Source organism: Mastacembelus armatus, chromosome 5, assembly GCF_900324485.2.
Source record: "Mastacembelus armatus chromosome 5, fMasArm1.2, whole genome shotgun sequence".
NCBI lineage: Eukaryota > Metazoa > Chordata > Actinopteri > Synbranchiformes > Mastacembelidae > Mastacembelus > Mastacembelus armatus.
In genome coordinates, this window is record NC_046637.1 from 2,573,660 (window position 1) to 2,587,395 (window position 13,736).

A 13,736-nucleotide genomic window follows, 5' to 3' on the forward strand; every position below is an offset into this window, starting at 1 on the left:
GGAGCTGGATTCATCCTGTCAATCTGTGCACTACAGCAGATCAGAGACAAATTTACCTTTGACCAACAAATCCTCCAACCTAACCAACAATGTTCGTCATTTGTCCCCAGACACGACCTACAGGACAGTGCCAGCAGCACAGCTATGATTATTGAACATTATTGTGTCATTAGGTTCAGATGCCAAAACTATTTAATTTGATTTACAAACTATTTCCTGTATTACTGTATATTGCAAATATATATGTCTGTATGTGTTATTTATATGGTAAGGAAAAGGATAGTTTTGGAAAATCTGCACCATGAATAGAGATGCCATTCCTGTTTGCACCATAACCATGATCACTGGACTACTGTTCAAGAAAATGTCTGAATTCTCCTCCGTCTGTGAGAGCTGCAGATTCTTATTTAACTTAGAAATACAGTAAGAGCTTCGCTTTTGAGCAAAACTGCATCAGTTGGGTTCAAATCAGTGATAGGGGATTTAAATGTGTTAATGAAATGAGAGAAACTGGAGCTTTACGTAGGTGAACCAAAAAGAAGGACCAGGGCATGGTGCTAAGGTAAAGCATGTGTCAGTGGTACACTTACATAACACTCTGTACAGGGTTGCCTTTGACCAAAGTGCTGCATAACATCAGTTCCATAGATTTTTAGCAAAAGTGGTTCAACCTGTTACACTGACAGCAAACTTCTCAGGCTGAACGAAATTTGAAAAAGGTGCAAAAATTCAAGACGTTTAGCTGAGGTCTTTATAGAACATGAATGCATATGGATATGAAAAATTGATTTATAGTCCTTGTGCATGAAAAGCAGAAAAAGCTGAGACGATTCATACTACCCTTGTTCAGTCTGTTTTAAATGGGACCTGAATGTCTCAGCTGTAGGTTTTACATCAGTGTGGAAACACTGAAGACGACTTTTATGCACTTTTCCCACAGTGTCTATAGTCCCCAGCATCTTCACTTTCCACAGACTCACACATCAAAGCGTTTATATGTGCAGGATTCCTGTCACACCAAGATCATCATGCTGTTCATGTGTCTGCAACAATGGCAGGGCTTCAGCCTGAAACAAGACATTTTCATAGTAACTACAACAAAAAAAGTGAAGCATTCTGATAAACCATGTTCAGGTGTGCGTTGACAGGCAGCTCCAAACATTTAAATTTAACATAACCCAGATTCTTGGGTACAGACAAGCTTCAACATCTTTAAACCATATACATTTTTTGGCCACGTGGAGGAAGTGAGGCAGAGTCAAAACAGAACATCTGTCCCATTTTCATAATAAAGATGATATTGCAGATAAGTTGGTAAACCTATTGTTACCATATATATTCCCTCCTGCCAATCAGGTCAGACAGCAAGGTCACAATGATATGAGTGAGTAAGCACTGAAAAGTGAAAAGCTACTTGGGACTGTCCAAGACCCCCTAAATATATACAGTGGTGTGAAAAGGTGTTGGCATCCTTCCTGATTTCTTATTTTTTTGCATGTTTGTCACACGTTTCAGATCATCAAACAAATTTAAATATTAGTCAAAGATAACACAAGTAAACACATCATGCAATTTTTAAAAGAAGGTTTTTATTATTAAGGGAAAACAAAATCCAAAACTACATGGCCCTGTGTGAAAAAGTGTTGGCCCCCCCCGTTAAAACATAACTTAACTGTGGTTTATCACACAAGTTCAATTCCTCTAGCCACACCCAGGCCTGATTACTGCCACACCTGTTCACAATCAAGAAATCACTTAAATAGGACCTGGCTGACAAAGTGAAGTAGACCAAAAGATCCTCAAAAGCTAGACATCATGCCGAGATCCAAAGAAATCCAAAAACAAATGAGGAAGAAAGTAATTGAGATCTATCAGTCTGGAAAAGGTTATAAAGCCATTTCTAAAGCTTTGGGACTGCAGTGAACCACAGTGAGAGCCATTATCTACAAATGGTGAAAACATGGAACAGTGGAGAACCTTCCCAGGAGTGACCGGCCGACCAAAATTACCCCAAGAGCACAGCGACGACTCATCCAAGAGGTCACAAAAGACCCCACAACAACATCCCAAGAACTGCAGGCCTCACTTGCCTCAGTTAAGGTCACTGTTCATTACTCCACCATGAGAAAGAGGCTGGGCAAAAATGGTCTGCATGGCAGAGTTCCAAGACGAAATCTGCCGCTGAGCAAAAAGAACATAAAGGCTCGTCTCAGTTTTGCCAGAAAACATCTTGATGATCCCCAAGACTTTTGGGAAATTACTCTGTGGACTGTCGAGACAAAAGTTGAACTTTTTGGAAGGTGTGTGTCCCATTACGTCTGGTGTAAAAGTAACACTGCATTTCAGAAAAAGAACATCATACCAACAGTAAAATATGGTGGTGGTAGTGTGATGGTCTGGGGCTGTTTTGCTGCTTCAGGACCTGGAAGACTTGCTGTGATAAATGGAACCATGAATTCTGCTGTTTACCAAAAAATCCTAAAGGAGAATGTCTGGCCATCTGTTTGTGACCTCAAGCTGAAGCGAACTTGGGTTCTGCAGCAGGACAATGATCCAAAACACACCAGCAAGTCCACCTCTGAATGGCTGAAGAAAAACAAAATGAAGACTCTGGAGTGGCCTAGTCAAAGTCCTGACCTGAATCTGTTTGAGATGCTGTGGCATGACCTTAAAAAGGCGATTCATGCTCAAAAACCCTCCATTGTGGCTGAATTACAACAATTCTGCAAAGGTGAGTGGCCAAAATTCCTCCACAGCGCTGCAACAGACTCATTGCAAGTTATCGCAAAATGCTTGATTGCAGTTGTTGCTGCTAAGGGTGGTCCAGCCAGTTATTAGGTTTAGAGGGCCAACACTTTTTCACACAGGGCCATGTAGTTTTGGATTTTGTTTTCCCTGAATAATAAAAACCTTCATTCAAAAACTGCATGATGTGTTTACTTGTTATCTTTGACTAATATTTAAATTTGTTTGATGATCTGAAACAAAGTGTGACAAACATGCAAAAAAAAGAAATCAGGAAGGGGGCCACTTTTTCACACCACTGTAGACACAGGTCTAGCTACAGTTCACTCACTCTATTTTACTCTATTTTTCCCACTGGATTAGTGCTCAGCAATTGCTTTCAGAAGCCTAACCTCACAGGCAGCATCACTATGATCCACAGACATCGATTCAAACATGCAATCCAGCAAAACACTGGATTTCACAGGTAGGATAAACAGCAGCGCATAAACACAGGTGGCTGTGATTAAGTCCAGCCGCAGTAATACAGAGTAAAAACACACACACTGACACTACAGAACCGGCAAATCAAGATTGTAATTTTCCTATTTAAAAAAATCTCCTTTCATGCTTTAGAAGTGCTGTAGTTTGAGCTGAAGCTGTTGCCAGTTTGAACATTCTGCTAATGGCTGGAAAATGCATTTGGGATTTAAAGCCTTTCTCTGAAAAGACTGGAGGAAAAAAACAAAAGGAAGTGAATAAATCTGTCAGAAATTGAAATATTTCAAACCCCAAACCATTTTGATTTATGTTCATCATGCCAAAGGGAACAAAAGTAAGCCTACATAGTTGAAAATGTTTCAGCTCCGTTTTGTTGAGCCTCTTAAAACTATTGGATTTGGAAAATGATATTTTGGGGCCCCAAAAATTTTATTAAAGCATGACACATTGCAAAGGCTTCACCCTGTCAGCTGATGAAATGTGTATTAAGTGCATTTTCACATATATACATATATGTGTGTGTATGTATGTATGTATATATATATATATATATATAAAATACTATAAATAACTACAAACCATTTGACCCAGTAAGCCTGAACCTTTCTGAGGCTGTAGAGCGAATAGGAAATTCTGCCCCGTGCTGCTGTTTTCATTATTTTATTATTTTTATTATTATTCGGTTAGGTGTGTGTAATACAGCAGGTACTTGTTGTTTTGAATTAAATTTTTGTTGCATCAGCAAAGTAAATCAAATTTAGCACATCATACTTTTATTGTTTCCTATTTCGGCAATGTTAGAAATCCTGCTGTGGTCTCAGTATATGAGTGATTAAAAGGAACTAACACTGACAGCATCACTACATTCTTCAGAAACCCAGGGCACTTTATGTGCCCATCAAACTTTAGTGTTTCACTGCCCTTGCAGAGCCATCAAACAGATGCCTGCTTTATTGCTGAATTGAAGCCGTATTTTTAGACGATGTCTTAAATTTGTGGCTGTAGCCGAGATTTGTGAATGATTATTGCCCTTCTATAATCCTGTCAATGATCTGCTTCTGTGTTTCAGTCTGTGGAGGAAGAGCCAGACAGAGAGAGAGAGAGATGTTGACAGAGAAGGAACCTGAAAACAGCACAGGAAGGCCATCAAACAGCAGGGAACCCCACAAACACATAAACACACACACACACACACACAGGACTGTAATACACACTGTAGAGACACAGACTTGACACTTTGTCAGAGCCACAGGAAGATAATAAAACAGCGGGGTACTGCCAGAACGCATCATAAACTGATGAGTTACACACAATAACACATGCAGAGAGAAGAAACAAAACCTGAGACAGACTCATTGCTGTGCCAGAGCCACAGGAAGGTTGTTAAACAGCAGGATGCTGTCAAAATGCATCTTAAACCAATGGATTTCACACAACGCCATCCCAACAGTCATGCTTCTGTCACTTCACTGAGCATTTCATTGCCTGTCTGTGTTGACCTGCCCTGACCCTGCTCCCAACCTTAGACCAAGTCTACGCCCTGAAATGAAATGATTTATGTTTCAGAGATTTGTTTTTAGTCTCCAAGAGGAAGTTGATTCCCGACAGTGGGGCTTTGTAAAGATATTTCTGTCCTTGCAACATCATTAGCACATGCACATACACACACACTCACAGAAGAGCTCTGCAGATGACGGCAGCCATTTTTGAGTAAGCTGGAGATCTTCGGTGCATCAGCTGCTGCTTCCCATTACTTACAACAAGTCAACAGAACAGCACAGCGGGTTGATAACTGACTGTAAGTCAATGTGCACGTTTTTTAATTAGAAACAAACACAGTCCACTATAGGTGTGGGCCAAAATGATGGGAACATTTTGCTGTCATTATATTTTTACAATTTCTTCAAAATTATCAGTTGTTGTAAGAAGGAAATTTCAGAACGATTTAAATTCAAAAGCTCTTTGAAGAAAGATCCTATTTAAGTTAGACATTACAAAAATGTAGTAAATGCACTGAAACTACAGGAAACTATGTTGAGTCTCCACGTTTCTCTCTCCTGCATCAGCTACTGTGAAACATGGTGAAGATCACCAAGCAAAAGGTTGTTAGGACTTAAGCTGACAGCTTTGATAATTGGCTGAGATCACTATGGACGGGAAATCACAGAAATACTCAGAAGTTAAGTTTAGTTAAAGTGTTAAAAATCTATTAAATGCAGTGAAAAATGTTCCACGTTAAAACATTTCATGTAAAAACACAACAAACAAATCAAACGTGTCAAAGTTTACAACCAACACAAAACCTCTCTACTAAAAGCTCATACATCTTTAATAGTGTGGAAGTATTGCCCATCTCTAATGCATCATTGTTCAGGATTATGTGATAACTCACCCAAACAGAATGTCTTTCAAAATAAATTGAAATTAATAATAAAACCTGTTTTTATCCCAGTGTTTAAACGATGAAAATCCAAGTTGCTAATACTGTAACAGCACGAGAACAAAACCTTGGATGTGTGGTCGTTATTTCTATTATCTTTCACTTACCATGAGGTCGTGTGAAATTTTTAAACTTTGATATTAGTTTGACCTGTGGGAATTGAACATATTAGAGCTGATCAATTGTGTATTAATGTGTCATTGCTTATGCCGAATATGTTAGTATGGATGAATGCTTAATTGCAATGCTGTTGTGTCCTTCTTACTATCTGCATGAATTAAAAGAGATTTTATTCATCACATCAAATCTGTAATTCTTTACAGAACTACCAACTCGCAGACATATAAGAATTTATCTGATACATGTCAAACTATTATCTTAGTTTAGGGAAAAAGATGAGAAACTAATATAAACAGGTTTTATTATTAATAACAAATAGACTTTCACTGGTTCTTTATTTTAAAAAGCCTCTGATGCATCTTCAGAAAAGTCAATGGGAACGTTAATGTCCCTTCGACACAAAAATGTGCTTGGGTGCATCAGAGGGTCAAGGCTGCATTATCAGTTCTCTAGTTTTTTGTTGTTTTTTTTGTACAATGTTTATTTGCGATTATGTGAGTTTACTTGAAGTTATGACACTTTCATGCAAACATAAAACTTTAGATTTAAATGATGGATAGAAGTGAAGAGAAACATGTGGCAGACAAAAGGAAGTGACGCAGGCCTTAAGAAACTTTGTTTATCCTTTGATTCTTCTGTTTTCTGGCCTTTTCTGTAGGGGCCCTGAAAGGCCAATATGCTCCATCTTAGGAAAAACACATTTGAGCAGACAAAACCCAACAAATTTAAAAAAAAAAGTCTTCAGCAGTTTGACAGAGCAGGTGCAGTTGCAACAGTAAGAATATCCAGAAACACACTGTGAATACACAACTAAAAGGAACAAATGTGCAGTTTAAGACATTTGATCACATGATGTTAAATTATGGCAAAGCCTTTTTGAGTCTTTTCAGATGGTTGCATTTGCCGTGTTTGCAGTGTGTTTTTGTGTTTGATCATGTTTTCTTTATTTACTTGTGTTTTACCCATATCCTTGTGTTTTCTTAAGCTGCAGTGCATTGTGCTCTCAGGGCCGCTGTACATAAAACTATTCTGCCCCCTCTACCCTTTCCTTTGTGACAGAATGGGAAGCCCACTGACATAAGTTTGAACTGACGCTGGCATGTTGTAGCTAAGTCAAACTGACAAAATCAAGAACATAAACAATCATGTTTCCCAAATTAAGAAGAAACTCCAGAAGACGTTAGCAGCACCCAGCTTCTGATTTGGGAGTGAAAACTAATTTATTAAAAATTGCATCTCATCTAAAATCTGTCAGTCATTCACCTTTGTTGTTCACTTTTATTTTGACAAGCTTACCATGTTTACAATAAGTTTGGAAGTTTTAAAGTTCATTTTTACATTGGATATATCGTTGTACATAAACAAATCACAAATTACAGCAGGTTATTTATTTAAAGTTCAGTCTCATCCCACAATAAAAGCTGCAGAACTATTTACTCATCTGTGATATTCAATTTAAACCAAAACATGGAAAATGATTTGATATGTCATATATTTATCTCTTTCTTCACGTTTCACTCCCAGATAACCCTCTCATGAATATAATTGGACATTTTTCAATGTGAGGCTCTGTGTTAACCACTTTCACGGCCAGAGAAAAGTTTCTCTCTCTCTCGCTCTCTCTCTCTCCCCTCACCTCTTTTTCTCCCACCTTCTTCTCTCCCCTTTTTCTTCACTCCCCCCACCCCCAACCCCCCTTTCTACATGATGATGTTAAATAGGCTGTGCTGTTATTTTTAAATGTTTTGTGCATACTGTTCGATGAAGGTGATGATACTGACTCCTCTGTCTGCACTGAGACAACATATGTAAATACAACAAATGTAAATAAAACAGATAAAAATGTTGGAACCTTTGCCCACTCTCAGGACCTTTATGATCACAGGGCTTGACCTGAAAAACACTATTCAATATCTGATGAATGAATTATTCATTTTAAAGAATAAGAAAAACAAACTAATGATTTAGTTTTCAGGAAGTAATAAATACATGAATATGCTTTCTGTATTGGTGAAACTTTATGCTGCACCTCTGTTCACATTATGAGCAGCAACAGGTATGAAATGATACTGCATGTTCCCATAATCTTTCCTCTGCTTTGTCAGTGTTTTTATCAGTCAGTGACCTTCACACAGGCCCCTGTCAGTTACCATCAGGCTGCACTAAAAATGTGAGTAAATATGTTAAGTAAAAAAAATGTCTTGGCTGTCATCAGGATTATCTCACCTGTTCCTAGAGGTTACACATTTTCAACAAAAAGCTTTGGAAGTGGAGTTGGAAAGATGTGGATCTGCACCAACAAGAAGAATCCAATCTGGGAGGTATAGGAGACAAGGTCTGTATATTTCTTACATTGTTGATAATAGTTTATTTGCTGTGTAAATCCCCTTATGTATGATGTATTATTGTAAACATGAGGTTGGAGCTTTTCTAACCTTAAGGAAATACCTACTTTAAATCCTGATGTTTTCTCTAAATCTAGCCAAGTACTTTTGTGTCTAACCCTAACCAAAATGTGAGTTTTCAGTAACCTTGTGTTCAATATCATTTCCATTTCAGAAAATAATACTGAGCAGCTTATGTTATACTTCTTAAACATGTCTGACCATAAATCACCTCACCAGCTAAAACTATCGGACACTTGGTGCATCTCTCTCCGTTATTAAGAAACTCAAGAATTTATCATTAAAACTTACAAAATCAATTAAAACCAGGCGAGTCAGAATCAACATTTCTCTCACTGAGACACAGAGGGAACCAATTTGAAATAAGCTTATTGGAGGGTTCTGACTGGACCAGGAGATAAACTAATAACACTTTTATCTTCCAACTGTCAAAACCAATTGAACCACACTGACATAATCCTGGTTCAACATTGTGAGATCAGCCTTGACAGAAATCTTAACTTTAATACAACTGTATCTGGTCAGTGCTTTCACAGAGCACGAACATCTTTCTTCATAGCAGTAGCAGACCAGTTAAATATCAGATTTATGCCAATGGGAATATGGCTGGATAGCATCTATTTTAGAATCATTCCATCATTCTCAGAATTTCTGAACCATGAGAATAATTAAAAAACCTGTCTTAGAAAAGCCATTTTACAACTGAGAGCTTTTAAATCACACTGCATTTCTAAATCAGCTTGTACTCATGACTCCTACACCTGTAAACACTTAGAGCTAAAACCAAATGTTTCTCCTCCAGCTTTTCAGGTGACCTGCTCATTGTGGATACTGAAAATGGCTAGTTCTTGAAATTAAAGCTTGATGCAGTGATCTTAATGCCCTCAGAGGGAGGTCAAGTGCTTGAGAGCTTTATTTGCCTTTCCATACTTATTGGCTTTCAGAAAGTACTTCAAGACAGAGGCTCTAAACCTGCAGCTTCAACACCAAAGTGGATATGAAACAGGTGGGCTAAATTCACCCTGACAAACATCAACTCTGCAAGTATATGATTGGAAACATTCTGCAAAAATGCAGAGTAAATAAAACATTGACATAAAACTAAAAGTGTTTTTTTAAAAAGTGTTTTTTAAAAGTTCTGCTAAAACTCATCATTTGAAGCGAACCTGTACTTTTAACACAAGCTGTAAGTGATACTAGATTTACCCCAGTATTTTTTAGCCACGGTAATACTTTTGAACTTGAGAACATCTGTTGCCCACTGAGCCTCTTTAAATGTTTGCACCCGCTCCTCTTCACACTGAACATGTGACTCGGTCCTCCTTCCAGCACGGCTCACAGTCAGATCACGGTCTGACTACTGCAGGCTGTGTTGTGCACTTATTTCACAAAGTGGTAGTACTATTCACGCTTTCATGCAGCACACACAAAAAGGCAAGGGGCATCAAAAAAGTACATCTGATCCTATAAGTCCTCGAAACGTACTGACATCTGGAACTAAAAATCAGCTTCTCATGTATATCTGTTTCTGAACATGTAGCTTTTACAGATGTCTGTTCCTTTAATCAAAGAAAGTCCTGCATGTATTGTTGAATCAGGCAGAATGTGTTTGGAAATTAGCCGCGCTAAACTGTCAGTGTCGAATTGAAAGGGAGGATGACAAGTTTTAAGCTTCTTGGTGATCAGTTCATTCTGAAAATGTGTCCTGGTGAAATGTAGTCATTTGTCATCAGACTTTTGTTCGTTTTTGATGAGTTTGAGTAAAAAAAAAAAAAATTGAAGATGTTTTAGTTTAGTTTTTGTTTGACATTTTATTCTGATTTTCCCTGCATTTTTGAATGAAGGGAGGTCTCAGTCAAAGGGATGCCACCGTTCTCATGTCCGATTTGGTCACGGATGTGAACTGTGCAATTGACTGTCTTAATTTTAAGTGACAGTTTTAAAGCATTTCATTACCTTGAGTAGAATATTTCATCTGAGAAATTATTTAGGCAAGGGAGCACAGTTTCGTTAGCAAAGCTCAATGCAGAAAACATTCAGGTGGAGAAATTCCAAATATCATACTGGCTATCTAACGGCTAACTTGCAGATATTCAAGAAGTTGATAATACGTCAAAATGAAACTCCCTGTTGTTGACCTTATGACATGGGCTGTGTGCATCCAAAGATCATTTATGATTGTTACACCTCCAAACAATCAGAGTAGGCTGAGTGTTTCTGTAGAGATGCCCCCTTTCCACCAACATGAATTAAGTGAACTAACTGAAATAGTGGCACAGCTATTTTCTTAGAATATTTGTAAATAGCAGTCAGGTTCTCCAGCCTCATACCTGCAACTGTGTGACACACAGGCTGACTGAGAGAGGAGCACTGAGTGCTATAGTCTAAAAACATACTTTAAAAAAATTCACTTCATATTTATAACTTTTTAAAGTTGTAACTTTATGAATCATATTTTCAGAATAAATACACCCTACATATTTTATATATTATTAAACTTAAGAGTTCACAGTACACACGTCTTCTTTAATATTTACCTCACATCATACTTCTATATACAGCTGTAATAAAAAGTAATGGCACTGTTTGCAAATTCAGTTTTCTGCATCAATTGGTTATAAAATGCGATCTGATCTTAGACTAACACCTGACACCGTCTGACGTTTATTGAATCAGTGGCCTAATGTTGCCATTAGATTTTCCACCACTCCGTATGTTAAGTGGCTGTGCTGAATAAAGACCATGACTGTTTGGTTGGATGTATTGATGTTTATGACTTGGTGAAGATCACATTTTATGAACAATGTATGCAGAAAGCCGGGAAATTGCAGTGGTACGACTTTTTATTGCAGTTGTATCTAGAAGGGAGGTCTTAACATGCAGTCATGAATCCATACTTTGAGTAACTGAGCACCTTCATGTTCTGCTAAGACAGCCTGGAAGTGCTTGAAAATTTCAGATTCCTTTGCTTGGTACATGCACCACTAAGACTCAACCCCAGGGCCAGATGGGACAAGATGTAATGTGAGTCCACCTACATTCCAAACATAACGACACTTTGATATTCCTAAAAACATACCCCAGGAAAGCATGGAAACACTATGCAGTATAACATGGAAATAGCAGTATTATAGCATCCTCTCCATTGCCACATTCCAGACTTTGTCTGCATCACCTTCACAGGGTCCTACAGTGTTTCCTCTAGTTTAATTGGTCAGGTAGGGAGGGCGCATTTCTGCTTTGTTTGCTGTGTGTGTGTGTGTGTGTGTGTGTGTGTGTGTGTGAGTGAGTGAGTGCTCTTGTTTTTCTATTCTGGTGGGGACCACCACCTGACATATCACTCACTGTGGGGACCGGTTTTTCCCATGGGGACCAGGTCTTGGGCCCCAGGGGCATAAGCATTGCAATCAATAGAAAACAGCCTCCTAATATGCCTAGAGCAGTTTTTTTTAAAAGAAAATTGGACCCCACAGGGTAGATTTTCCAGACATTTGTGTTTCGCACAGTGCCCTTAGTGGTCGTGGATGGTATTGCAATTCTGTGAATTTGCACTGGTAGGGCCCATTTTCCTGACGAAGTGTTAAAGTGTTCATATAAGAAAACTTAATATTTATTGAAAATGATTATAGTTTGCACACTTTATATGAAAAATCTTTTCATGATATGAAATGACTTGTTAAATCGACCGAAATCAACAACTAACATTCAAAATAACATGATAAATATATATAAATAATATTTTTATTAAAATTGTTCCACCACCCAGCCAAGTTACTCCCATGCCTACGGCTGTGGGACTGGGGTGCCTGGAGGCTTAAGTGGAACAGCTGCGGCTTCTGTGTCCTGCTGACTGTGCCAACAGGTTAGGACTGACTTATGTATGGACTACATTCAAAATGATCAATTATTTTGGCATTGTTATAGCTGACACTTTCTGATACAACTTTTAATATACAGCACAAACATAAACCCATATCTTGTATAATTTTCCATTATACTTGAGACTTATGTCCTATGTCCCCTCCACTCCCCCCAGTGTCAAAAGACCAGACCAGCTGCTGTTGCCTGACACAGTATTTTTTGTCTATTTTGAAAATCAAAGCCTGGAGCAGAGTGAGACAGAGGAGCTGGTGGAAAATTCTGAGGAGCAGAGGAGATACAACCAGCAAAGGTATAACAGTGACAGCGTTTTGAAAGCCACATAGCATGTCTGGTACGATTTACACATGAAAAATTCAACTGGGCAGGAGAAAAATTTGTCAAAAAAATTTTCCTTTTCAGTCTTATGATTTCCTATCCAGTGTAGCATATTAAAGTACACAGCAGTTAGAAGAAAATGAATGCATTTCAATAAGCTATGGGTGTGTTGCGTAGGTGAAATATGATGAGCTGCTGCGGTGATGCAACCTAGCAACAGATGAACTCAGCCAGAAAGCTGTTTAGACATTCAGCAGTCCCTTTGTGAGTATCCAGACCTGTCCACATCTCTCCAGCTCTAAATTTACTAGTATTGTCCATTTAAAACCGTATTCAGTATTTTATACGTGACCACCTTCTTGGGAAAGAAATGGAATGGAATGAATGTTGTTTGTATGCTGACTTAGACTCCCCTCTAAAAATATTGGAAAAATGGGTCCAATTCCTTTATTTTTGCTGTAGACTGTAAACATTTGATATCAAAAGCTGGATCTGAGACGAGGTCAACATTTCAGCTTATATTTCCAGGTACGTACATCTGGATCTGATACACAACTTAGAAGATTGTATCTTTTGTTTGAACCAACCCATTTTTCATGTGAGCAAAAGTCTTGGAACATGTGACTGACAGGTGTGTTTTGTTTTGTGTCAAGTGTGTCATTGACTGTTCAAACAATAAATAGTGTTGAATGTCTATGCTCAGTTTCAGATTTGTGTTTTGCCTGTGCAGACTGCATTTATAGTTATAGGTGTATATCGTTATAGGTATATAGGTAACATGAAAACCACAGAACTGTTTATATATAATAATTTTCATGTTACTGTTACAGCTTAGGCTCTATCTCAGTATGGAATCCATGACACCTATGTGTTTTTTAAGGATAAATCAGAGCTTCTGCTTGTATATTTTTCAGAGGTTTAGGGAGGATTTAATGTTATTGCTTCTTTGTTGCTAAATATTAGGCAAAGATAAGTCACAGTAAGTTACTGTAATTAAATTATATGTTATGTTTTCTGTGGTTGTAAATATTCTAGTCCCAGTCATGGGGCCCCAGCATGTATTAAAAGCAGGTATGTGTGTGTGTGTGTGTGTGTGTGTGTGTGTGTGTGTGTGTGTGTGTGTGTGTGTGTGTGTGTGTGTGAAGCATGAAAAAGCCAGATTCAGCACAGCAGAGCAGAGTCATTGTGCAAAGCAGTGAAATGTATAAGAAAAAGCTCATGAATCACTGAAATATAAAGTATATGATAATGCATCTGCTTTGACTCTTTCTTTTTGGGGGTGGCAGCTTGTAATGGCACTTTGGCCAAATGAGTGATAGGGGAAACACTGTCAGATACTTTCATCCCCT

General features: G+C 38.2%; 1 protein-coding gene across 1 annotated transcript in view; it reads left to right on the forward strand.

The window, feature by feature from the left end:
- The window catches only part of raly (RALY heterogeneous nuclear ribonucleoprotein), a 94,754-nt gene extending 89,863 nt beyond the window's left edge, over positions 1-4,891 (forward strand). The window contains exon 9 of the mRNA XM_026307328.2: positions 4,295-4,891. The gene's annotated coding sequence lies outside the window, so the exon portion shown is untranslated. The remainder of the gene's footprint in view (positions 1-4,294) is intronic.
- The last annotated feature ends 8,845 nt before the right edge of the window (positions 4,892-13,736 follow it).